The sequence below is a fragment of the Mytilus californianus genome, unplaced genomic scaffold, assembly GCF_021869535.1.
Source record: "Mytilus californianus isolate M0D057914Y unplaced genomic scaffold, xbMytCali1.0.p SCAF_10, whole genome shotgun sequence".
NCBI lineage: Eukaryota > Metazoa > Mollusca > Bivalvia > Mytilida > Mytilidae > Mytilus > Mytilus californianus.
In genome coordinates, this window is record NW_026262582.1 from 2,883,738 (window position 1) to 2,908,902 (window position 25,165).

General features: G+C 31.2%; 1 long non-coding RNA gene across 1 annotated transcript; it reads right to left on the minus strand.

Moving 5' to 3' along the window:
* Positions 1-423: 423 nt before the first annotated feature.
* LOC127717461 (uncharacterized) lies at positions 424-2,281 on the minus strand. Its single transcript, XR_007989193.1, has 3 exons — positions 2,006-2,281; positions 1,188-1,303; positions 424-784 (listed from the first exon to the last, which is right to left on the minus strand). It is a non-coding gene; the product is annotated as an uncharacterized LOC127717461 (long non-coding RNA).
* Between the last annotated feature and the right edge of the window lie 22,884 nt (positions 2,282-25,165).

The window sequence follows — 25,165 nt, forward strand, 5'->3', positions numbered from 1 at the left end:
ATTGTATAATATTGTAGAATATACAATTCTTGTGTACATTTCTGCTTAAATGTCCTTGCAAAGATTTTTACCATCATTTGTCCTTGTCAATACAGAATACTAAAGCTGGAAAACTGCAGTAATGATAATAATAATAATAATAATAGGGTTACACATTTTATTCTTCCTGGAGGCCAAAGAAAAGTCTGTAAACCATAAGACCAAGTTTAACCCACAATTATTTTTAAAGGAAAATGCCTGTACCAAGTCAGGAATATAACAGGTTTGTTTTCATTTGTTCTGTTGGTTTATGTACCAGTAGTCAAGCGTTTGATTTTGTCAGGTTTTATGGACCTTTCACTTTTTAAATACAAATTGGAGTTTGGTTCTTTTATTTTGTTTTTTTTTATTCCAGACTTGAGGATAACATACAATCTATTCAAATTATTTCAATATTTTATTTAAAAGTCTCACTTAAAGCAAACAAAAAATACAATTATAAATTTTGATATAATCTTTACAGATTTATGAGAGACAATAACAACTTAACAATATTTTCTCTTGTAAAATTTTAACATTTTCATCACCAATTTCATAAGTGTTAAAAGATTTAATAAAAAGAATTTGCCATAGATAGTCATAAACAGGAAAATGTAAAATCACATGAATTTTATCCTCAACAAAACAGAAATTGTCAGTCCATCTCCTATCATACAGGAATTGTTCATTACGGAACAATCTTCTTTTGAATGATAAAGGCTCTTGGTGGGCAGTTCTTTTAGGTTGTCAGGTGAACTTTTGTTAACTGAAATGAAAAAATTAAACCTTCAAGTACATGTACATTTGTAGTGCAACAGTCACTTATTCTTATATTAAAATACATTAAACAAGCTTCTCAAAAAAGATTCTTGCAAAAGAAAAATACAAATTGTAGTTGAAAAGACAATACTTTAAACCATGTACACATCAATAGACAAATAAATCAAAGGGAACAATAAAGCATGTAAGTTTTTTATATTTTTAAAACAAAATCCTCGATTTCTGAGAGCTACAGCCTTTTCTCTTATTTATAACATATTTTTTTTTATAATGACCAATTTTGCTTTTTTCAACAGGATAAATACTAGAGTATGAATTAACCTTCATTTTTCAATTATATTATAGTTCTATTGGCTACTTAACAATATACTTGTATATTTTTTACTTACACCTGCTTTTGAAATTAAGTCACCCTTTTCTTTCTTCGTTGTTTTATATCTGATCTTTTCTTCAATTTGATCTATATTCTAGGGATTTCATTCCCACTACGTACAGTGTCACAGTCCTATAAATACATACAAACAAATTATTAAAGGTTTAAATAAAATATAATAACTTGTCAGTTTATTTTCAACTTATGAGTTTGAATGTTCTTTTGGTATTCTTAGTTTCTCTTTGACAAATGTAGTGTTACTATAATTTCAGTGTTTATATGTGTAAAAGATGTTGCACTATGGGCCATTGGGATCTGATTTTTTGCAAAGTTAAAATACATGAAACAATGATTTTATGTACAGGGACAAATACTTTTACCTATACTGTATGTTAATAAAATCTCAATGATGTTTCACTAACAAAATCAAATATTCATACATTAAGTGTGTGCATAGACATGATAGACTGACTGTTTCTTCTGAAAATTCAGTGAACTACAACGGTACTAGTAGTACCGTGTCTAGTCCAAATAATTATGACGTCTTGAAAGGCTATTATATTTTTTTGCTTTGACGCCTTACAGCGACGTCACAATGCATTCTTAATAGCATGAAAACCCATGAGACGAGGATACAAGACCCCCACCCCCCCTCCCCCCGAATTAAATGTTCGCTCCTATCAACAATATCAGATTCGGAACAATGAGGGGAAGAGGGGAAGGGGTACGGACCCCTTAAGGAGACACATATAGGTTAACAGTTTAATGCACATATTCCTAACTAAGCCTGTGTTGTGCCCCACCCCCCTTTTTACGAAATCTGGATCTGCTTACCTTCCGCTGCTGTAATAATTGTTAAGCTGGCTTTTGATTCCGTCAATATTCTAATAAGATGTTCTGTATCTGTTGCATCGTCCATAGATATATTTGCTTGGTCGATGGGATCCATTGTTTTAAATTTTGTTTGTCTTTGGCGGTTCTGAAGGCGTCTGTATCAAATTACCACGAAAGATAACTCTATTCGTTAATTAATATCAGATCATAGTCGGACAACGACTCCGGAAATTAGAGAAAATATTCACTCATATCTTCCTTATAAATACTATAAAGATTCAGTAAAAAAAAATAATTGCTTAACATATACAAATTTTAATTGAAAGTAAATCTATAATCTTACAACACAAAAAAGGGCCGCGAACTCAGTTGGGGAAGATGATATGAATTGTTCTCATAAGTATAGCTTGGGACTGATTTGTAAATAATTATCTCTTTCCATAATTTTCATTTCAAGACAACCGAGATAGTGTCACAGAATACGTTGGAATATGTAGGAACTTCGAGTAAAAAGGTGAAATCAGTAATGAAGTGGTATAATGTGTTTAGGTGTTTAAGAAAGTGTTTCAGAAGTGTTTAGATGCCATTTAATGTTTAGCTTACTGATAACATTCACAGATAATAAACCTGCAACACGTTTAAATTCTAAACATGTTTAGGTTTCAATGTGTTTACGTAAATATCCGTTTAGATCCTAAACGCTTTTCTAAACACGTTTAGATCTAAACATGTTGTAGATGCGTTTCAATTCTAAACGCCGTTTTTACAGTGTAGTTTAATGTGTATAGAATTTTAGACGTCATTACGACTTTTGATCAGTTGGATTTTCAATTTCAACATAAAAAAAAATGTTTAGGGTTTTCTTCTTTTCTTTCAATTTATATCATGATTCTTTGGATATTTCCCATTATCTTCTGATTTTTTTTAAGATGAATAATTTAAAATTTGTATACCAAACATTTAAAATTTTACTCTGCATTTATAAATAGCATTGAAAGTACAACATCTTATAAACGATAAACATTGATAGATGTAAATGAGCCACTCTTTCTCGTGTTGAGATGGAATATGTTCGTTATTTGATTTGATGAGTTTAACAATCGAAACCCCTGAAATATCGTCTCATAACAAGCACGAAAAATGGCAAAACTGAACTTACAACAGCGGGCGATGATTTCTAAGTATACAATACTCTTGCAATGTATTTTTAAAATGTATTGTATAACTTATCAATTTAGACATTTCTTATCCCGAATTACTTCTTTGTTAAAACTATAATGCATTATTTCATGGTCAACTAACCCAAGAAGTCAAATGAAGTATCATAATCGTGGTAATTGTTTCATGATACGTTTTAGCTATCATTTGTGACTTTCAGCAAGTGACATTCCCTGTTGACCATATTAAACAGTGCACAATAATAAATTAACATATACGTTTATACAGGAGGTTAAGAATGATCGAATGGACTACTTTTTTCTACGGTTTCCCTTTAACAATCGATGGGCATTCCATTCCCTTTTGAAATTACTGAATCGAATATGAAGTCTCATGCACGAAGAAGTTTGTCTGACGTGAAAATACGTAGTCCCATATCTCGAGGCTACATGGAGACACAAAGAGTAAAATAAAAAGGCAGGACTACATTTACATTGAAATTATATACATTTAAAGAAAAATACAGGACAAAATTTTTCATCATAGTCCCTCCCCCCCCCCCCCCTCGTAAAAATCTAATGGTAGCTTCCTAGTTGATTTCGACCACGAGCTTTGTAACCGCAGAGAAAAAGTCAAGTGTAAGTCGGTGTGACTATACCCACCAGCAACATATGTTCACAAGCTTCGGGTACGTGAGGAGACTTTCTTGCTACGTATAAGACGGTTGATATTTTCTTCATTATGAGCTAGAACTATTTTCGACCTTCGCATCTTTTATTTTTTAGATTACGTCATTGATGATCTGATCACTACAACGTTTTTACAAAATATTCGTTCCCGTGAAAATTAAGATTTGTTTAACTTAAAAAGTTCATCAAGGTCTTCTTAGGATATAAGCCATCTGTCTGGCTGGCTTTCAAGTCGACAAGATAACAGGTCAATGTATTCAAGTGAATTTAAGATTTGTTGCAATTCTAAAGTACAATGGGTAAATCAATCTGATCTTCGATTTGCAACATGGGCATCTCTATAAAGTAATACAGTCCATGCGTGACCTATAACATTAGAAAATTTTATGCATTTCATTGGATATTTTCTATTACAATCCAGGCCACCTATAGTAACCTATATTAATTTACTTGTCTGAACGCGAATTTGTATAAAACACTTTGTTTGATTTTAATTTCTGAAAATTAAACTAAACTCTAGAACAGACCTTTTACGAACGTCGGGCTGGGACTTTGTTATTTGTGTGAATTCGGGATTTACAAGTATTAAACTCTGGAAGAATACATGATTAACTTTTCGGGATTCGGAGGAAAAATTGCTTCAGTAAACACTGTTGAGGGAAAAAAATCATTTTATATCATAATTCTAATTTGTTAAATATTTGCAAACTCTTAAAAAATTTCAAAACCAGCTGATTTTTTTTTTTTTCATTTGCATTTCTTGTTGAATAACTTTTAAAAATGGGGATGTACAAGACTTCCCAAATTTAATCTAAAATTCAACTACGTTACTCAACACTTTTAATATTGAGACAAAACGAGATATCAATATTTTTTTTTGGCGTGCAATCATGTATCTGAATCCAATAGTATCAATTTAGATAAATATATTCACATTTCTGGACGTACATATGTCGGGGTTTAGACTATTTCGTTCGATAGTTATATCTATCTATAACTGCATGCTGAGTAGGTTCATTCAACCTATGCCAACATTTTGAAATTTAGGTATAAAATTGTATGAAAAAATGTTGGCATAGGTTGAATAATTTGTAACAGATTAAGTGTTATAAAAACATAAATTGATTAGGGGCTAATCAATTTACAATGAGTTTAAACTTAGCGTTAGTGTGTACTTAATACCCTTTTTACATGTACTAGTGAAATGTAGGTAATTGAATGTGGATCTCAATTTCATATAGGAATTAATAAACAATTAATTTAATAAAACAATGGAAAATAAAAATTTCTATTTTTATTTAAAGAAAAATCATCTATTCATATTAAATATATACCAGTGTCATTCACATGAATAATATAAAAATATATGATCAAAATATTTAATTATATTTCAAAAGGTTCCTTGAAATACATTGATCATGAGATACTGACTATCATGACTATTGCAATATTGAAACACATATTTCATAAATACTGACTCATGTTAAATATCTATTTTAAATGTTCACTATTAAATCTTACAATATTGACACAAACAGAGAATAAGATAAAGTTCACTAATATGATTGTCTCATAAATTCATACACTAATTAATATGGAACGCCATGACTGTCTTCTGATGTTGATTGTTTAATATGTTCGGTGCTTAATGCATTATGTTCAGTAGTATTTATATTATGTTCAGTAGTTTTCATATTATGTTCAGTAGTTTTGACATTATGTTCAGTAGTTTTGACATTATGTTCGGTGCTTTGGTTATTATGTTCAGTAGTTTCATTATTATATGCAGTGGTATTTAAATGATGTTCGGTACTTCTGACGTTATATTCAGTGCATTTTTCATTATGTTCAGTACCATCGACATTATGTTCAGTAGATTCAATATTATTTACAGTACATTATGTATTACCTTCAGTGGTCCCGGTTTCTTTATATTCGGTGGATTATTCATTATGTTCAGTAAAAGCATCAGTATTATACTCGGTTCAATGAACTATATGTTCAGTAGTTGTATCATTATGATGATGCAGTGAAAGTTGGGAAATCAATAACGGAAATTTTCAGAAAAAAACGAACGCGGATATTTTCGACGGACGTTTTCTTCATGGACACTTTAACGGGATCAGGAAAGAAAATGGAAGAAATGGAAGCAGTATTAAATTGGTTTGGTTTACGTTGACACGTTGACAATTTTCACAAGGAAAAAATACTCCTGACTTAATTTGTAAGATGTCATGATTGATTGATTGTTGTTTTCTGAACGTATAGTGGCAAATATTTCACACATATGTATGACGGAGAGAATAATTTTTAAACAAGAAATAAGAAGTTGCATGTGTTGTCGTTGATACACTATGACCATAGAGAGACGACAAAAAGACAAACAGCCAAAGAAAATAATATAAAAACATATTCTATAGCTTTTGTATTCCTAGAAGGTAACCCTTTTTGATGGTTGGTTGTAGCATATTAATCTCATGCACCGACTTACCGACTTTTAAGAGACCACCAAAAATCTCCTTCTTTAAATATCAGATATTTATTTGAAATAACCCAAGATATATGAGGTTGTGGATGAGGTTTACAGAATAGAGAATAATGCCCCTACCCCCAAAAAAGAGAAGGTGGGCAACAAATAAAGAATAGAGAATAAAGGAGTGCTTTAAAAAAATGTTTAAAACTTTGGAAAAAGGTAAAAAAAAAATGATTACAGAATTAAATGATTGACAGAATAACTAAACTTTTTCTGCATACCGAATTTATTATTGATATGGAATGAAATGTTGAACTGGTCGTAATGAGAACTGGTTATTTGATGTTACCATGCAAATTATGTACATTCGATATTTTCCTCGAAAATCACGATATTGCACAAGTTAACAAATCTTGACGTACTATTTCGTCCACTTTTGCAGACAAAGATAATCTTACATTCTTCTCCTGCATTATGTCAGAAATTATTACAACAATGATAAAACAGTTCGTGATAGAGTTCAGACAAAAATGACAGCAAAAAGCTCTGCAATAGCAAAAAAAAACAGAAAACAACTAGTCATAAATTTCATACATTCAAAGAGCTACATTGAAATTTATGCTGGTATGCAAGGGTATAGAATGAAATATTGTACAAAGTGCTACAAACAATGAACATTGAGTATCAGTATGATTGTCATTTTAAAATCATTTATTAAGATTCTTAATCTTCCAAATTCAAGCTGTATAAACAAAAACTAACTAGGTCTAAGTGTAATTATGATTACCATAGACTGTCTATTAGACAGGTAATGGATATCAAAATACAAAGTGCAAAACTTTAATTATGTGCAAATTTTCACCATTTCTGTACAGTTATGGTTATTATTTTGCATAAAACATGACCCCTTTTGTTTGATAAGAGACTAGAAACTACCCAAACCAATAACTTAATATCTGTACTTGAACAGAGCGTTTAAAAACATATTTCTGGATTTAGTCTCTAGATCCACCAAAGATAGCCAGAATGAAGAGGAATAGATTGACAATATCCAGATACAGGTTCGAGGCTAATCCGTGTTACCATGAATTTTCATTGATATGGTCATATTTATGAATCAACTTTCTCTATTCTGTAAACCTCATCCACCTCATTTATCTTGGGTTATTTCAAATAAATATCTGATATTTAAGCGCCTATTAGCGGGGTAGGATGCAGGATACTATAGGAGTATCTGCAAGGAGATTTTTCGTGGTCTTTTAAAAGTCGGTGCATGAGATTAATATGCTACAACCAACCAACAAAAAGGGTTACCTACTAGGAATACAAAAGCTATAGAATATCTATTTTTTGCTGTTTGTCTTTATCTCTATGCTCATGGTGTATCAACGACAACGCATGCAACTTCTTATTTCTTGTTTAAAAATTATTCTCTCCGTCATAAATATGCGTGAATATTTGCCACTGTACGTTCAGAAAACAACAAACAATCAATCAATCATGACATCTTACAAATTAAGTCAGGAGTATTTTTTTTCCTTGTGAAAATTGCCAACGTGTCAACGTAAACCAAACCAATTTAATACTGCTTCCATTTCTTCCATTTTCTTTCCTGATCCCGTTAAAGTGTCCATGAAAAAAACGTCCGTCGAAAATATCCGCGTTCGTTTTTTTCTGAAAATTTCCGTTATTGATTTCCCGACTTTCACTGCATCATCATAATGATACAACTACTGAACATATAGTTCATTGAACCGAGTATAATACTGATGCTTTTACTGAACATAATGAATAATCCACCGAATATAAAGAAACCGGGACCACTGAAGGTAATACATAATGTACTGCAAATAATATTGAATCTACTGAACATAATGTCGATGGTACTGAACATAATGAAAAATGCACTGAATATAACGTCAGAAGTACCGAACATCATTTAAATACCACTGCATATAATAATGAAACTACTGAACATAATAACCAAAGCACCGAACATAATGTCAAAACTACTGAACATAATGTCAAAACTACTGAACATAATATGAAAACTACTGAACAAAATATAAATACTACTGAACGTAATGCATAAAGCACCGAACATATTTAACAATCAACATCAGAAGACAGTCATGGCGTTCCATAAATTAATATGTAGAAGATATGATGCTGCATCTGGTCCGAGGACACAGTTATCGTCCTTAGATTTTCGTTGTCAAATATAGTCCCTAGTGTGGACAGTGTATAACTTGCAAATTTTGTTCATACACTTTCCAAATGTATTTCTTTATATTTTATGCATGAAATATAAAGTAAAGGGATGAAATTACATGTTAAAAAAGTTTGGGTGCTGAATCTTTATGTTAAGTAGAGATTTGGTCCAGTTCAAAAAGGTCAAAACTAGTACAAATGTATGTCTGAAGCTGTCAAACTGAATGTTAGACCCCCTTAACATAGAATTGTCAATATTTTGAGTTAGAGCTGGTAGACTTTTTCTATAATTTTGATATTATTTGTCCCAATAGTAGTACACTACACTGTAAAAAATTTTTTGAGATAGAGCAGGTGCGATTTTTTTAATTTGAATTTATTGTCAAAAAGAAATACACTACGAAATAACTGTGTTCTCGGGCCATCTGCACACTCAACTGGCGTCATGTTGTCATCCTTGGGTCTTTAGTTTAGGTCAGCTAGCCTTTTGTCTTTTTCAATGTACTTTCTTTGAAGATGTTTACAACCTGTTGAGTACTGGATTATTCTAAACACAATAGCTGCTTGCTGTTTCCTCAATGTTTACCAATGACAACAGCATAGAAGGTATAGAGTCTCACAACCTCAGTGTTAAAAGGCTAGTGATACAGTAGTTCGACTAGAACCACTGGGCCACCGAGGCCATTTTGGTATCCATTGTGGATTAAACTCTTATCTATTGATGACAAACTGAATATCTAACCGTGCATTTGCCATACTGACTTGCGAATGATGGATTTCCAATTTACAAATTAGCGACACAAAATGTAATATATCATAAACTCACAACTAATTTTAAAAATGAAAACAAACACAAAGTACTTTTTTCAAAAGTAAAACCAGAGATATATAAGTGTATTATATGTCTCTGGTCAAACTAAGAAAATACAGGGTGCACTTTCCCACTGGAAAGCCGCGGACTAATAAATGGGAAAAAAAATAATTATTTTAAATTTCATATTGCAAAATTAATTTGATTTTAAACTAGTTTTTGTTAAAGTACGGTATTTTTGTATATATTGTGTTGCTTATTTGTAGTATGTTTCATATTTGATATAACAAAATAATTTACATAAAAGTTCTCGTAAAAATTCACAATTAAAATAGTTTTTTTTATATAATTCTTAATTCAGTACTTAATTCAACACAATTTTGATAGTATAAAGTGTTCTACTTTATATTTTTTTGTCTTTTTGTCCTTCTTTTATCATTAAATTCATTTTACTACAACACTAGTTTGCAAATACTTTATTTTTGTTTCTAATTTTTAAAAGAGTAATATTAATGCTAAAATATACTGATTGTATTTTACCTGTTATTAATTGATAATTGTTATAACAACACCCATTGTATTTTGTTTGTAGGCATAGGTTGAATATATATTTATCAAATGTTGGCATAGATTGAAGACACCGCTGAGTATCACATAATTATTACTGTTTCGCAAATTATAATAATTTAGATATTTGACCAAAAAGAGGCAAAATCGGAGAGGCAGTCCCATTATGTGAAGAATAAAACATATTGAGCTTTCTGGACTTTCTTCTGTCCACTAGCAAATGTCACCCTGTGTCTCTGAAAATGTATAACTTCCCGACTAGCAAACACGGGCGACCCAGTGACTTATCATTCTGCTTCAAACTTAACGTCATGTTCTAAATTCATGACAACAATTCCCTAATCACATGTTGTTTAAATTGCTATAAAAACACAGAGGTTTAATTTGTTTATTTAATATTTTTATCTAAATTCACATTTCGCCTTAGTTCAATTCCCATCTCGCCTTAGTACCATATTTTTTACCTTTTTTACCTGGAATTCACAGCTAAGGCGAAATGAGAACACACCAGTAAGATTATCTAGTCAGTACATATTTCTTTTTTTTTTTTTTTAAATTTAATGTTGTGCTTGCACAACTTAAAACGTATTCTATATGTGTATAGAAATTACCATTGGGATCAAAAGTAATCCCAAAGTGTTAATGACAGAAGACAATTCTACTACTTGATTTCTTATGTCATCTGGGGAAAAATAAAAGGAAAATAGCATATTTTGCATTTGTCTTGTTAGGATTAAAATCAATAAGCCAATCTTTAGACTATTTATTCTAAATCGCTATTTAAGACATCCTTTATTGTGTAAGGACTATTACTTAAATTAGAAAGGAATGTTTAATCAGCACTCAATCGAGGTAGACTTATCAAATTACCAGCTATGTAATATACATGAATAATAGGGGACCTAATACAGAGCCTTGCGGAACTCCTGCATTAGTATTCTCAAAAGGCGAATATGAACTTGAAACAAAAACGCTTTCTTGTCTATTTGAAATATAACTAAATAAGTGATTAAATACATTTTTAAATACACTTTTTTCAAATACTTTGCTCACTGCTGATAATAATGAGATTGGTCTATAATTGGAAATCAGTGATTTGTCTCCGGTTTTGAATACATATATATATATATGCTCAAAATCAACACATTTTAAAGATTTTGTGAAAATACGATGGTTATATGCATTTTTTTTTACATAAAGCACAAATTACTTTACATAGAGTGTCAGATCAAAATATCTTAAATGCCCAAGTCCAGATATACCGTGTATATTCGACAGGAATATACCATATCGATAATTTTACATTCGTACTTGTTACGTCATAAAATAAGTGTCAATGTAAAAAGAACCAGCAGGTGGAATATATTCTAAAGTGTTTATCGCCTTCCATTATACAACTGACGATGACATTTAGCTTTAGGGCCAGCTTGTTTTCGCGAAGAATTTAAAAAAAAAATTTTTATATTTATAACATTCTGTGAAAAAATCATGTTAAAGGTAAACTGAGCATAACGTCCTCGCAATTTCTTGTTCAGATCCAGGGACACAGATGTCGGAATGAATAAGAATACACTAAATTCTTAAACGATATATTGTAAAATGGACACCAAGCACATTTTGATAGTGTATTTTAGTCTAATAGATTTTCTGGTGTATTTTCTATGTTCTGGAAACTTCATCATTCCATCAAAAATAAATTAAATGTTATTGATTTTTAATATTATTTGCGAGGCTGCATGCACATTGCACCTATTGTTTTCTTATGTTTCTTTTCCGCCATGCATAAGTTTAATGTTTACTGTGACTTCTTTATATAATAATGTGTTTCATCGATTTAAAAACTTTATGCTAAAAATAATTGACCGACACGGAGCGATAGCACGGACATAGGAAAATGCTTCTGAAAGAGGATTGTTTGCAATTCATTTTGAAAAAAAAACCTGTGAATTATTTTGATATCCTTATGATAATGTTTCTTTTTGGCAGCATTATATTTTGTTGATTATTCAATATATTTATATGGTATTTGGCATTTATGTACATGCATAATAATAATTCCTTGGATATATTTTAGTTGTTTGATTGTTGGTTGTTTAATGTCCAGTGTAAATTATTTCATACATTTCTATGAAGAAAGAGTTCTCATTCCAAGGAAGATTTGAGGTGTTTTTTGTGCAAAATGTAATTTAAAGAATTAAATTCGTGTTTCAAAGTCAAACAAGATAATTATCATTTTTCTTCATATTTCTTTTAAAAAATTTGAATATCCATATAATTCAAATCTGGTTTGGTTTTGTTTTGTGCTCAATGGAATTTACTTTGACACATTCAATTTTATTGACAATTTTGGGATCAAATGTGATGAGGTTTATATGTAGGTATGTGCCAAACAGGGTAACACTAAACTGGTAAGTTGGAGACCATTCAGACTTCGTTTAGATGAGACACATCTTCAAAATCAATACAGTTTAAAATTTTGGGAAGTTATAAATTGAAAAAAAGATTTTGTTTTTAATGTTTACTTTGCACTAAGAATTTATATATATACCTCTTCAATTTATTACTCTTCATCTGAGCAAAATTATTTCAAATATGAATTGTTTTAAACCGATTTAAACAGTAGAGCACACCTTGGGTAACGACAATAAGACAGCAATCAAACAACAAAAAACACATAAGGACATCTAGTGATAGCAAGTTATACTAAATGTTCATGACTTACGAGTATTTTTCTCATTAGATTTCTAAGACTCTTGTGAAATTGATCGATGAGCAGCTTTTTACAAATACCAAAAAAAAAGATATGGCGTAAACGTCAATGGACAAGCAACCCAACGAGAAAAATGAAAAATTTAAGAGGCAATTATAACTAGTTTTGAGTTGGAAAATCATTCAATGCCATGTGATTGTTTTTCGGTCTAAAATTTGTGCGTGTTTTTGATTTATGAAGAAGTCGATTAGAAAAAATTAAGTAATTGACGACCAAAAAAGAAGTCATCTGGTAAATATCCTTGCAAAGCATGATTTAACAGCGCGCATTATATTTCTCCATTTTCTATATATTTTTTGACAAACCGGTAATTTCGTCGCCCGGGGATATGAATTTGACATTAATCTTCCTTCAGTAACTTTACAATACGCAGCCGTCTCATTTCCGTATATTGTAGATAGTACGTGTAATATTTACAGTAGAAATACTCATTCAAGTGAATTTTATCGGGTAACATTAAAAATAAATAAAAATAAAATTCCACTAAAAAAAATGATATTAATAAGTTCAAGTGTTGCTTTATTAAATGCACATAGGTACGTATTTGTAAACTTATTGACTTTTTAATCAGCGCGTGTCACTGGTACAAATCCAGGATAGTTTAAGAAAGTTTTTAAAATTTTAAAAACTTTAATCACAGGGTGTATGTAATGTTAAGTCTATTTATAAATAAAGTACGGATAAATAGAATTCTAAGCTTCTGTCCAAGTTTGGTAGAAATCCGGGATATTTCAAGAAAGTAATTAAAATTTTTAAAACTTTAACGCCGTGACAGAGTGAATGTAATGTTAAATGACAGAAAAAACTAAGCCCATTTATAAGTAAAATACGGATAAACATGATTTTTGTTTACAAAATTTCCTCCTGGATACTATTTTATGATCATAAACAAACTTCTGTCCAAGTTTGGTAGAAATCCAGGATAGTTTAAGAAAGTAATTAAAATATCAAAAACTTTAATCTAACAGTGAATATTTGTGGATGTCGCTAGCCGACGGCGACACCGATGACGGAATGTAGGATCGCTATGTCTCACTTTTGCGACAAAAGTCGCAGGCTCGACAAAAATGTAATAAACTGTTATACTTTGAACATGTGTATCTTATGTGCTGGTAAATAAGAATATATATATATACATTCTAAAATATTTTTATAAAAAAATACTAGAAAACTATTAAAGAGTAAGCTTAACAAACAAGCAAAAGAAAAGGAACACAAATTAAAAAAATAGTAGAAAATACACTATTACATAGAATTAAGAAATATAACTGACAGAAAAACAAAATAAATACAGCAGTAATAAACAAACGAAAAAGATCAGAGAAAATTGAAATACGATAAATATGTTTAATCAGTATACAAGTGGATCCAAAACGGGTCAAGGTTGAACAAACACGAATTTCTATCGATTACACAAGTGACAATCAACGGAGGGTGGCGCGTGTCGATAAAACATTAAATCGATTTATAATTACTAAAGATATGATTTTCAAATTTGAAATTATGTACTTTTAGAATGTCTCCTTCTATATGCCTTGTTCTTTGAGTCAATACTATCATTGATTTCAAAATAAGTGCAAAACTTTGTTCTTCGTGCACTAATCGGTCCTTTGCGGTATTTCTACATTTTACATTTTTTGGCGCAAATGAATGCTGCAAAAGAAGAATTAGCGTAATTAAGTTGTGGCAAATTAATTTTTTTTCAGCGCAAAAGGATATCGGTCTTCAAAACACCGTTTGTACAAAGGTGCATTCATCTTTTACGCTGTCTAGACTGAGAATAAAAGTTTTGGCAATTTGTGTAGGATTTTAATTTCAGAATGTAATAAACAATTAAAAAGATCGGTAAAAACCTTAAGTGAATCGGAAAATGAGCTATGGACGATAAAAGGAAATAGTTTGGTGCGCCAATATGAAAGTTCACAGAGGCATGTAATATTTGTAAAATTTGCATTAAGTCTTTATATAACAACCAGTTGTAGAACTGATTGTTTCGATCCTTCAAATATGTGTGAAAGAATTAATATTTATATTATTTAGTCTCTTTCATATATACATTTGCAGTATGTTTATAAATACTGTAGATTTGTAATTGATCATTGATTGCATGCATAACGTCCAGTGACAAATATTTCATTGATTCGTATGTAAAGAACAAATCAATAACTTTTACTATACAATTGATTGGTTATTTAAGGTGATTCGATCTAAATGATTTGCGTTAAAACTTATGAAACTTGGACAGAAGCTCACCTCTAAAATAAATAAATGTATGAAAAAAAGGTAGAGTTATTTTTTTCATTCTGTATTTTACTCATACATGGACTTAAACACTTTGTACAGTCAAAATAACAGTTTTAACACCAACAGCAGCAATTGCAAGCGACGCTGGGTTTAAAAGAAGTCTTCACGATTTTTGTTATATATCCCTGGCAATCTTCGATTTAAATTAGACTCTGACATTGAGGGGAACAAATACCATTGATAACTTGCCTTTTTTTAATACATTTAGATATAGTACGTGTATCTCATATAAAGCCTCATTTATAGAAAGTTATACATAGTTTATTGTTTCAAGGAAATATTTGGATTAAAGAAATATTTGGTGGAGGAGGAGGAGAGAGAGAGACTAATATATTTCCCGTATTTGTCTCATGTTACAACAAATGTACTACTGTCAAAATATGATGGAAGGAAATGTTTCCCCTTCGTGTTATACAGCAGGCTATTCCATAGTGTAATGATATTAGTTGCAAACATTTTTTTCTATCGGTTAGAAATGGTATACAGTTCGAAATCTACATTAAGTTATAATACATTTAAAGTAAGTTTATTGCATTGCTAAACGTTTCTCAATCAAAATAAAACGTTACAACCAATACTATTTTTTACGACTACATAAGTTTTATGTAAAATAGATAGATATAGGAAGATATGACTATGAGACAACTCTCCATCCAAATAACAATTTATAAAAGTAAATCATTATAGGTCGAGGTACGGCCTTCAACACGGAGCCTTTGCTCACACCGAACAGCAAGCTATAAAGCTATAAAGATAATTCACGTTCCATTGAACTAGTTAAGGGTATTGTTTAGGTTAGTTTTTTTTTAACATTTTATAAGATCAAATTTGAAATGTTATTAATTACGCAATTAGTATTAAATAAAAAAGTACGCAACCAACTATTAATCAATCCAATCTTGTTTTTTTTTATCTCGCATTTTTTTTGTATATAAAATTATTTCAACTCAAAATAATAAACGAAATAATTTTCTGAAATAAAACCCGAAAAACGATATACCATACGATAGATGAAACGCTAAACCATACGATAAACGAAACGCTAAACCATGCGATAAACGAAACGTTAAACGCTAAACCATACCATGTTACATACGACAAATAAAACGCTTTACGATACCATGAACCACACGATATACAAAACCCTAAACGATGGCATTTACCATACGATGAACGAACGATGAACGTACGCTGACCGAACGTTATACGAACGCTATACGAATGATGTACGAACGATGACCGAACGCTATACGAACGATTCTCGAACGCTGTACGTACGATTCCCGAATGAAAAAAGTGTCATGTGCAAGAATATGTCACATTTCCAAGCGAGATAACCCAATCTGTTTATATTGGACAGTAGATAATTAACGATAACTCTTAACTCCTTCCAATAGATGTCGTTGCATTTCTAATCTTGTTAAATAAGAGACATGTCTCTGATAAAAATTAATTAGCGTCTTCATGGGAGTTATAAATTACGATACTTGATTTAGTGGTCTTTAAAAGGACTATGATATTGAGATCAAAACTGCGTCGAGATTATAAATCAATGTACGAAGGGGAAATTATTTTGAAAAATTAGGGAAAAAATCCATATTTTTTGTTAATTGATCTTGAATGACATTTTTAAACAAACAGTCATAAAACGTATCTCATGAGTTTTGATGTTCATGTATCTTAAAAAAATACCATCTAGGAGGTTATATGACATCCTTGTTACCAAGAAATTTGATATTTTTATTTGTCCTTATGCAACAGAGCTGACGACGAAATTGGTACCAAACCGTAGCTTATTGCAGTTTAATCACCATTAGTAATGAAATTATATGACGTAATATCAGATGTGTTTTTATAAACATATTAACACCAGCAAACACAAGTTTGTCCAGCTTTCTAACAATAGGCTATATATATTCATTCATTTCAGTACAATCATTTATTTATGCTTTGGACAAATAAGTTTGCTTTAAAATTATGCTATATGTCTTTGAAGAAATAACTTACAAGCTAGATGTTTTTCATTTTTTAAATGTTTTATGTAAAAACGGCTAAACATATCTCAACCATCTTTAGTTAGGTAAGGCGTAGCAGACAAAGGTTCAATAAATCAAATTTAGACAATTTGTGAAAATTAAAGATATAAATTCTAAGACTAAATAATTGAAGAATAAGTCTTTCATCAGTTAAAATATATTTTTATTGATATTGATAAGTAGAGCTCTCTCTCTGATTGATAAGTGAAGATTTATCAATTGTAGTAACTAAAGACATCATCATGTACAGCGAGTTAGGTCGCAAGCGCTTTTATAGTGGGTCTCCCTTTTTATGTGTGTTTAGGAGTAACTCTTGTTTGAAAGTTTTCTTTCATATTTCAACTTATTTTCACTTATCTAAAATTTTCTGCTATCAGTGCGATTTAATACTACGGATAAAAATTCACACGACAATAAGGGACGACATCAAAAGTTCAATGTACTAGGATAAACAAACTTAATTCACATAATTTTTTGACTGACCCCCACCCCCTCTTAACTTAATTTTGGAAAAATTGATTGACCATACAGATATATGTAAAATCGATGTCAAATAAACAAAACTTGCAGCAATTTTAACCCCCTCCCCTTTCCACCCACCAAACTACCCCCCCACCCCACCCCCATACTATTTGAATTAAGTTTTTTATCGTAGATTGATCTTTTGATGTCGTCCCTAGATCAAAGCTCATTTATGCGATTCATAGTTTGTCTTTGATAAATAAATCGCCTTTTTTCCACACAAGAAGAAAGATCAAAAATTTAAATTAAAAAAAATCAAGGACACAACTTCGTCGGACAAAACTAAATTAATAAATATAAGTTAGTTTTTATGAGTCGTGGCATATGCACCAGACAAAAGGTGTTTTGAAATACAAGGAAACCCCAACATATCAACGAAGAAGGGCTTCTTGTGCTGTGCATAAGATAAAAACTTGTCACCAGGTCTTCAGCAATCGGCTTTTTAATATTCATTTACAATGACAACACATTCATCATTATAACAGAAACCAACATTCAATGTGTTGTAAGCGTTACATTTTTTCACACAAGAACATTTTGAACAGTGTATTTCTAAAATGACCGAGAGACAACTTATATATATGTGTTTTGTATTGCACCATTAAGTAATTAAAAAAAACATATATATAGAAAATGACAAATTAAAAGAAGAAATAAAAAAACAAAAGCTGCAAATTAAACTATCTATAGAAAGATAACACTAATCAATTTACTTCCATGGTCAAACTAAAGAGCGAGGAACACGATTCCCTAAAAATGAGTGATTTGAAAGATTTTTTGCATTAGTTTTCGAGTTCTCAAATTTGTTTTAATAGTTCCACCACATTGATGTAATGTCATTACAGAATGATACTCCCACAACAAACCGTGCATACATTCATTACATGTACATATGTCACATATTAACACTAGTTGTATTGTATCAGATTCAATTTAATAAAACAAACAGTGGCATCCTGTTGAGCATATATAAGACATCGTAATTGGAGATAGGAAAGATAATCAAGCGACAGGGTGCCTGCTGATAATATAATTCATTTGACAATATATCAATTTCGAACTTTTTTAATATACCACCTTTTCATTTTCTTTAAATATTATCGAAATACAAATGATGGAAAAATGTTTTACGGGTGAAAAAAAAAAATTGAACAGCGAATCGTTTATTATTATTTAAATGTAAATGTATACTTTATCATTTATCATTAAATACTTTTCACCAAATATGAATAAAAAATATCTTTATAGTCTCTATTATATGAAAGTATACGAACTATGAACTATCATGAACAAGAACCCTTACAGTAAAACTCCATTATGTCCATTGAACAGATGAGTTATCCCGACGAATACAATTTAATATAATTAAATATGATTTTATTTTGTATTCAATATTTATCGTTTCTATTTGAACAATAAAAAATAGCCGCAGTGAACACTTTGAATTTGAACTTATTATGTATTATTTCATTTATTTAAGAATAACCGGAATTTATTTTACTTGTTTAACAGTATGATCTCGCTAATGTACGTTGGTTTCGTATATTACATTTGTGTTGGTTATTTTTTTCCAAAGACAACTTTTCAAAACGCCGGAGACCTAAGAATTTCTTGATTTAAACTGACTTTTCTGACATCAAAATATAGCTTATTGACAGGAGTATTCAACAGTATGTGTTAATAGTATTTTCTCCGCATATTAAGTGAGCTTCAATTTTTTTAGCTTCTGCTGTCTCGTTTCTTTTGAGGTAATTCATCGATATTTACTGATGTGAGTAAGGGAATTTTGATAATGAAATTTCAAAAAATCGGAGACCTAACAATGAGATAAGATAAACTGGATTTTTTAATACCACCAGAAAGGTAAATCTATGTAGAATTCGGTCGTATGTGTTAATAAGAATTCAGACGATTAATAAAAATAATATGAAGAATTAATGAATGGTACCCATTTATTTTCCCATTACTTTCTATGTTAATCGAACATCATTAAAAACATTGCACCCCGGGTGTCGCTGATAAGGGTAATCGGCCATTAGTGTCCTTCATTCTTGGGTATGTAACTTTTACGTTACAGGGACTGTATTTACCTTTTGTCATTCAAGACTGTACTTCATATAATATCATATATATAATTTATCACATATGAGAAAAAATCGGTTATGAGAAACGGGGAATAACAAATGTCATTTTTCGAGTAGGATATAAAAAAGAAAAACAAATTTAAACGAGACACTTATATAGAATTAACTACCGTTCTATTGGTCAAATATCTACCTACGTCATTTAGCTATCTCAGTTAATTCTAATTCGATTTTGAGCATCTGACTGTTCACTCTAAATGTATACTGACATAAGCTGTGGCGGTCTCTTTTCAGGCCAAACAAAGAGTTATTTTGCCGTTGTCATCTGAATGATTTCTAATGTATTATATTTGTTAATTTTTTTGGGAAGAATTTAGTAGGGACAAAAACTGTTATTTTCCGTATCTATGGAACCGTAACAACAACAGTCAGACTGGTAAATTTCAAATTTCTTGTTTGGCTGTGAAACTCTGAACAACTTTGTTGTCGAGCATTTACCACTGTTTCTTATCGCTTTTTAAATTTTAAATGGTGGATATAAATTTGGAAGTAAATCATTCAGCAACAGTTTTTGACCATAAAATCTCTGAATTGATGCTACCAATTCATTTGATTATAGCCGTGACCAGCTTGGTTCAGAGACAGAATGTACGACAGCTTTTGTTTTTACACAAGTCGTATAATGTTGGATGGAAGTGTTGAAACAACAATTTTGAAATTAACTCTTCTAGGTCCAAGGTATCAAAATAAGGCTAAAAATTCGGCAGATAATTTTTTGGACCAGAGGTAAAATAAAGTTGATATAAAACTAAGAAGGTGTGGTATGATTGCCAATGAGATAACTCTTCACCAGAGACCAAATGACGTAGATGTTAACAACTTCTATACTATTAAATGAGAAGACCTCATTCTGTGTGTCGCTTCTCTTCTTTCCACAATAAGTTAATCATCATGCCTTTGTGTCCTATAGGTACCATGCATAGTCGCATTTTGTCATCCTCGCTCATGATTATTCCGTTTGGGTTATTTTGGGAGGAAAACGAAAATAAAGGCGTCCAGATATTGTTTCCGTCATCGGACGGACTTTTAAGTCATAGACAAAACTTCCGTTTAGGACTTCAAAATTGCACATAATTTTCATAGGAACTTGGGGGACAGAACAATTATTTTCGCTTTATCTGTATACTATGAACATACATATACTATAAATAAAGTGTACATTGTATTTGCTATTTATTTTCAATTCCATGTTTACTATCAACGGCGGTCATATATTATATAGAGATTATAGTATATGTCTGTTCATAGTATACGGAAAAACGCGAAAATAATTGAAATTAATAGAAAACTAAAAAATAACGGATTTTGAAAAAAAAGGTGGAGGGCTAAAAAATGTCCTGTCCCCAAGTACTTTTGGTACCGTTCCTGAAATTCTCCAGTCATAAAATCTTTTACAAAAATTCATCCTACAAAAACGCGAATATAATTGAAACTAATAAAAAACCAAAAAAATAATGGATTATGAAAAAAGGTGGAGGGCTTAAAAAAATTGTCCTGTTCCCAAATACTTTTGATACCTTTCCTGAAATTCTACAGTCATAAAATATTTTACAAAAATTCAACCTACATCAGTTTATATACTTTCAACTACGCTCTAAATTCCCGCGATTTCGCGGGTGTGTTCTAGTAGCCTATTAATAATAGAATATGAGAAACAGACCGTATTACGACCAATTAAACATTAAAATGAGGTCAAGGTCAAATAAACACTGGCAGACAACATGTATACCATGAAATCATTCCATACACTAAATATAGTTGACCCATTGCTTATAGTGTATGAGAAACATACATCAACATGAACGTTTTACATTTACTAATGAACCATGAAAATCAAGTCAAGGTCATATGAAAGCTGAAAGACAGACATGTACACATTACAATCATGTCAAACACCAAATATCGTTGATCTATAGCTTATACATGTAGTATCCCATAAACAGACTAAACCAGTTAAATTTTACATTGACCAATGAACCAATAAGTCAAGGTCAGACGAAACCTGGCAGACAGACATAACTGTACAATGGACCATGAGAAAAGATCAAGGTCAGATGAAACCTGTCAATCTGACTTGTACACCTTACAATCATTCTACACACCAAATACAGTCGACCTATAATTTGTTATAGTATCTGAGATATACTATAACCTTGATCATTAATCAAGGAAATGGGGTTGAGGTCAGGTGAACCCTGTCTGACGGACACGTAGTCCCTGCAAGGATCATATTTACCAAATATAGTTATCCTATTACTAATAATAAATGAGTACTGCACATGATAAAATAAACTAGATTTATTGTTCAAGCAGTCGCTGAACCACTGAAAATAAGGTCAAATTAAGACAATAGACATATGAAAGACGGAAACTTTGTAACATAAGGTATCTGCATGCAAGTTATAGGAATACAGGTCTTCTACCTTCTGAAATATAAAGCTTAATACAAATAGTTTACACTGTTGACGCAGCCGCCAGATAGTAATCCATATATGTATTTCATTCTGCTACTTTCGTCGTAGGCGAGAGCCTTCAAGGGTGACTGGGGACTAGAAATATGCTCATTCTTGGTCTTGTTCCGATCGGCAGTAAAACCCTTGCCAAAGTGGGGCGTCCGTTTGGCTGTGCGGTTTGTACAAGTATGCATCCACGCCCTGTCAGAATGTGGACTTTAAATCCGATGTCTCGTGTAGAGAGAGTGCCACGATCTTTGCACGTTAAGAACCTTTGCAACAACTCTTTAAGGTGTCCGTAGGTGGCCTGTTGAAAGGCTAAATTTCTGCCCCTATCCAATATACCCTAATTTTCAAGTGTTAGTCTAAATTTCTCCGACCTTCATTCCAAACAACCCCTATTACAGAACCTACCTATTGTTTTATTGTTAATTTGTTTTCGTCTTGAACATGCATGAAATATTTGCCACTGGACGAAAAGCAACTAACAATAAAACAAATCAATCATAGGCGAGACAAAAACTATACAGTATAATATGATATAATCTATAAGTCTTCTCTATACTTATGTACCTTTACACCTAAGACCTTTCTATAGCTTATTATATAAACAAATTACTCAACTACAAACTTAAGTTTGTTGACTAGCTCGCTGCTTGGCGCCAAAAAATTCATACGCCTCGGAAATACTTTACCGATTTACCGAGAAGACGATTAATTCCCGTTTTCCTGCGTGCCGCAGGAATGATCTAATAAGCTCTTTATTATGTGACTGAGGAAAAATTCATTCAAATCTGTTTTTTTTCTAATACCGGACGCTTGGACTTATTTTTTTTTAAGTCAAACATTTTGTATAATTTATGCTTAATATTTTCTGAGAATAACTTTCATAAATTTCATTTTATTTGTGATTTAGTGATTCACTATCTGTTTCTAAAATGTGTGAAAAAACATCTTTAACCCTACGGATTATGCTAATATACGCAAGTCAATTTATTTCTTGCTTTAATCCGTAATTTTTTAATTTTGTCGTATCGTGACACTCTATGATTCAATATCCATTATCAAATCTTGTCATGTATGATTTCAATGACATTTATTTCGTTTTATCCAATCATCGTCTTTTGTTAAAATGCTTATCGTATACGTCATGTATTGTGAACGTTCTCAGTTGTATTGTTACGTAATCTTAATTCTTTGACAACCTGTTAACATTATCTCTGTTCATAATTTGTTGACTGAAGTCGGAGTGAACTTGAGGTGCAACTATACACGGTACGATTTTTCATCCGATTTGATACCGTCGCCCAGGTAAATCGTACAGCGTTCTGTTCACACTATACGATTTTCCATTCGATTTTGAACAGATTCGAACAGGCGCCTTTGCTTGATAATTCAACAAATGTCCATCGTATGTCATACACATAAAACCGGAATAAGTTTTACGGGATTAGATTTTTTTTCTACGTTTATTTATTAATTTATTATGTCAATAAAACGATAATCTTCAGACATTGTGACGTTACGTTTCCTGGAAGGACGTCACATATATTTTGCACCATTTTCTAAAGCTTGAAACATGTTACAGAGAACAGTTCCGTATTTTAAGACTAAAAGTCGTAGATCTCTTTGGTGTACCAAGAAAATTTCTGTATACATGTAACCCAAAATCCCCATTGCACTTCAAAGCAATAAACATATAACGTGAACAAGTTAGCTATCCATATCGGATTCTAATAACGTGAAATTTCAAGGTGGCTTCATAGCTTATATTTTTCGAAACATCCAGCACTGCTACCATGCCAAATTTGACCTTAAATGTGACATTATATAAGTGATATATGTTGATTTTTATATTTTATGGCGGCCATCTTAGAAATAGACGCCATTTTGAAATTCCAAGGTGGGTCCATAGCAAATATTGTTTGAAACACACAGAACTACTACCATGGCAATTTTGGTGCTTTTATCATCAAACCCACAATTTTGTCACCGATCTGCAGGACTAGTGGCGCAATCTTTTCTAATCAGGTTACTCTTGTTTTAAAAAAATGGTGCTGAATGTAAATTTAAATTTAAAGCGATAGAAATGCTTCCGTGCTACAAAATGTGTCACATCACTCACACTGATGTCGCTTATAACTTATCAAATATGCTTATGATAATGATTAAAAGGAGATATGGTCGTATGAGATAGCAACCCAACGACAAAAATATCCAAAGAGACATCTATAGGCCCTATATCATGGAATTGAAAGTATTTCCACTGAAAGAACTATTACAGTATTTATTCCTGACGAACTAAATGGTATATAATATTTAATTCATTAAGAACAGATAGAATACCATTGTTTATAACTAAATTCCCCCCCCCCCCCCCCCAAAAAAAAAAAAAAACACTCTGTTAGGAAGAACAAACATTATTTTGACATAATTGAAGCTGCGTACGTTTTTGTGGACTTTCGTTTGTATTTTCGTTGTTCTTCTTTTGAACATGGTGGAGACTTTTTTCTTCGACTTATGTGTTTCTAAATGCCCCTTTGCATCGTTTCCTCCTACAAGTAACCCAAGTTGCATTAAACATTTACATGCATTACATTTTGAATTAAATCAAGCATTTCAAAGTATAGACCCCTAAGAATTTCGTTTATATATTCAATGCAAGTCATACAATTTTTTAAACGATGATTTTTTTTTATATTTCTTTAGAAACAAAGTAGTTACTAGTAAATGTTATAAAATAAAACTATATTACATCATTCTGCACTTAAATGTCCTTTGTTTGTAAAGATATTTGAACAAACACGAATATTAATTCGATCCGAATCTTAATCAAACACATAACACACCCTTTATAACAAAATAGTTTTATATTTCATGAGGAATAAATCATAAAATGATATTTTGAAAAAAAAAATGTTATGTATCTTTAACGTCAAAAACAGTAAAAAAATACCGTTTACATTATTTGGCAAGATTTAAACATTATTGTGAGAAAAAAAAATCACCCACTATTTAGGGA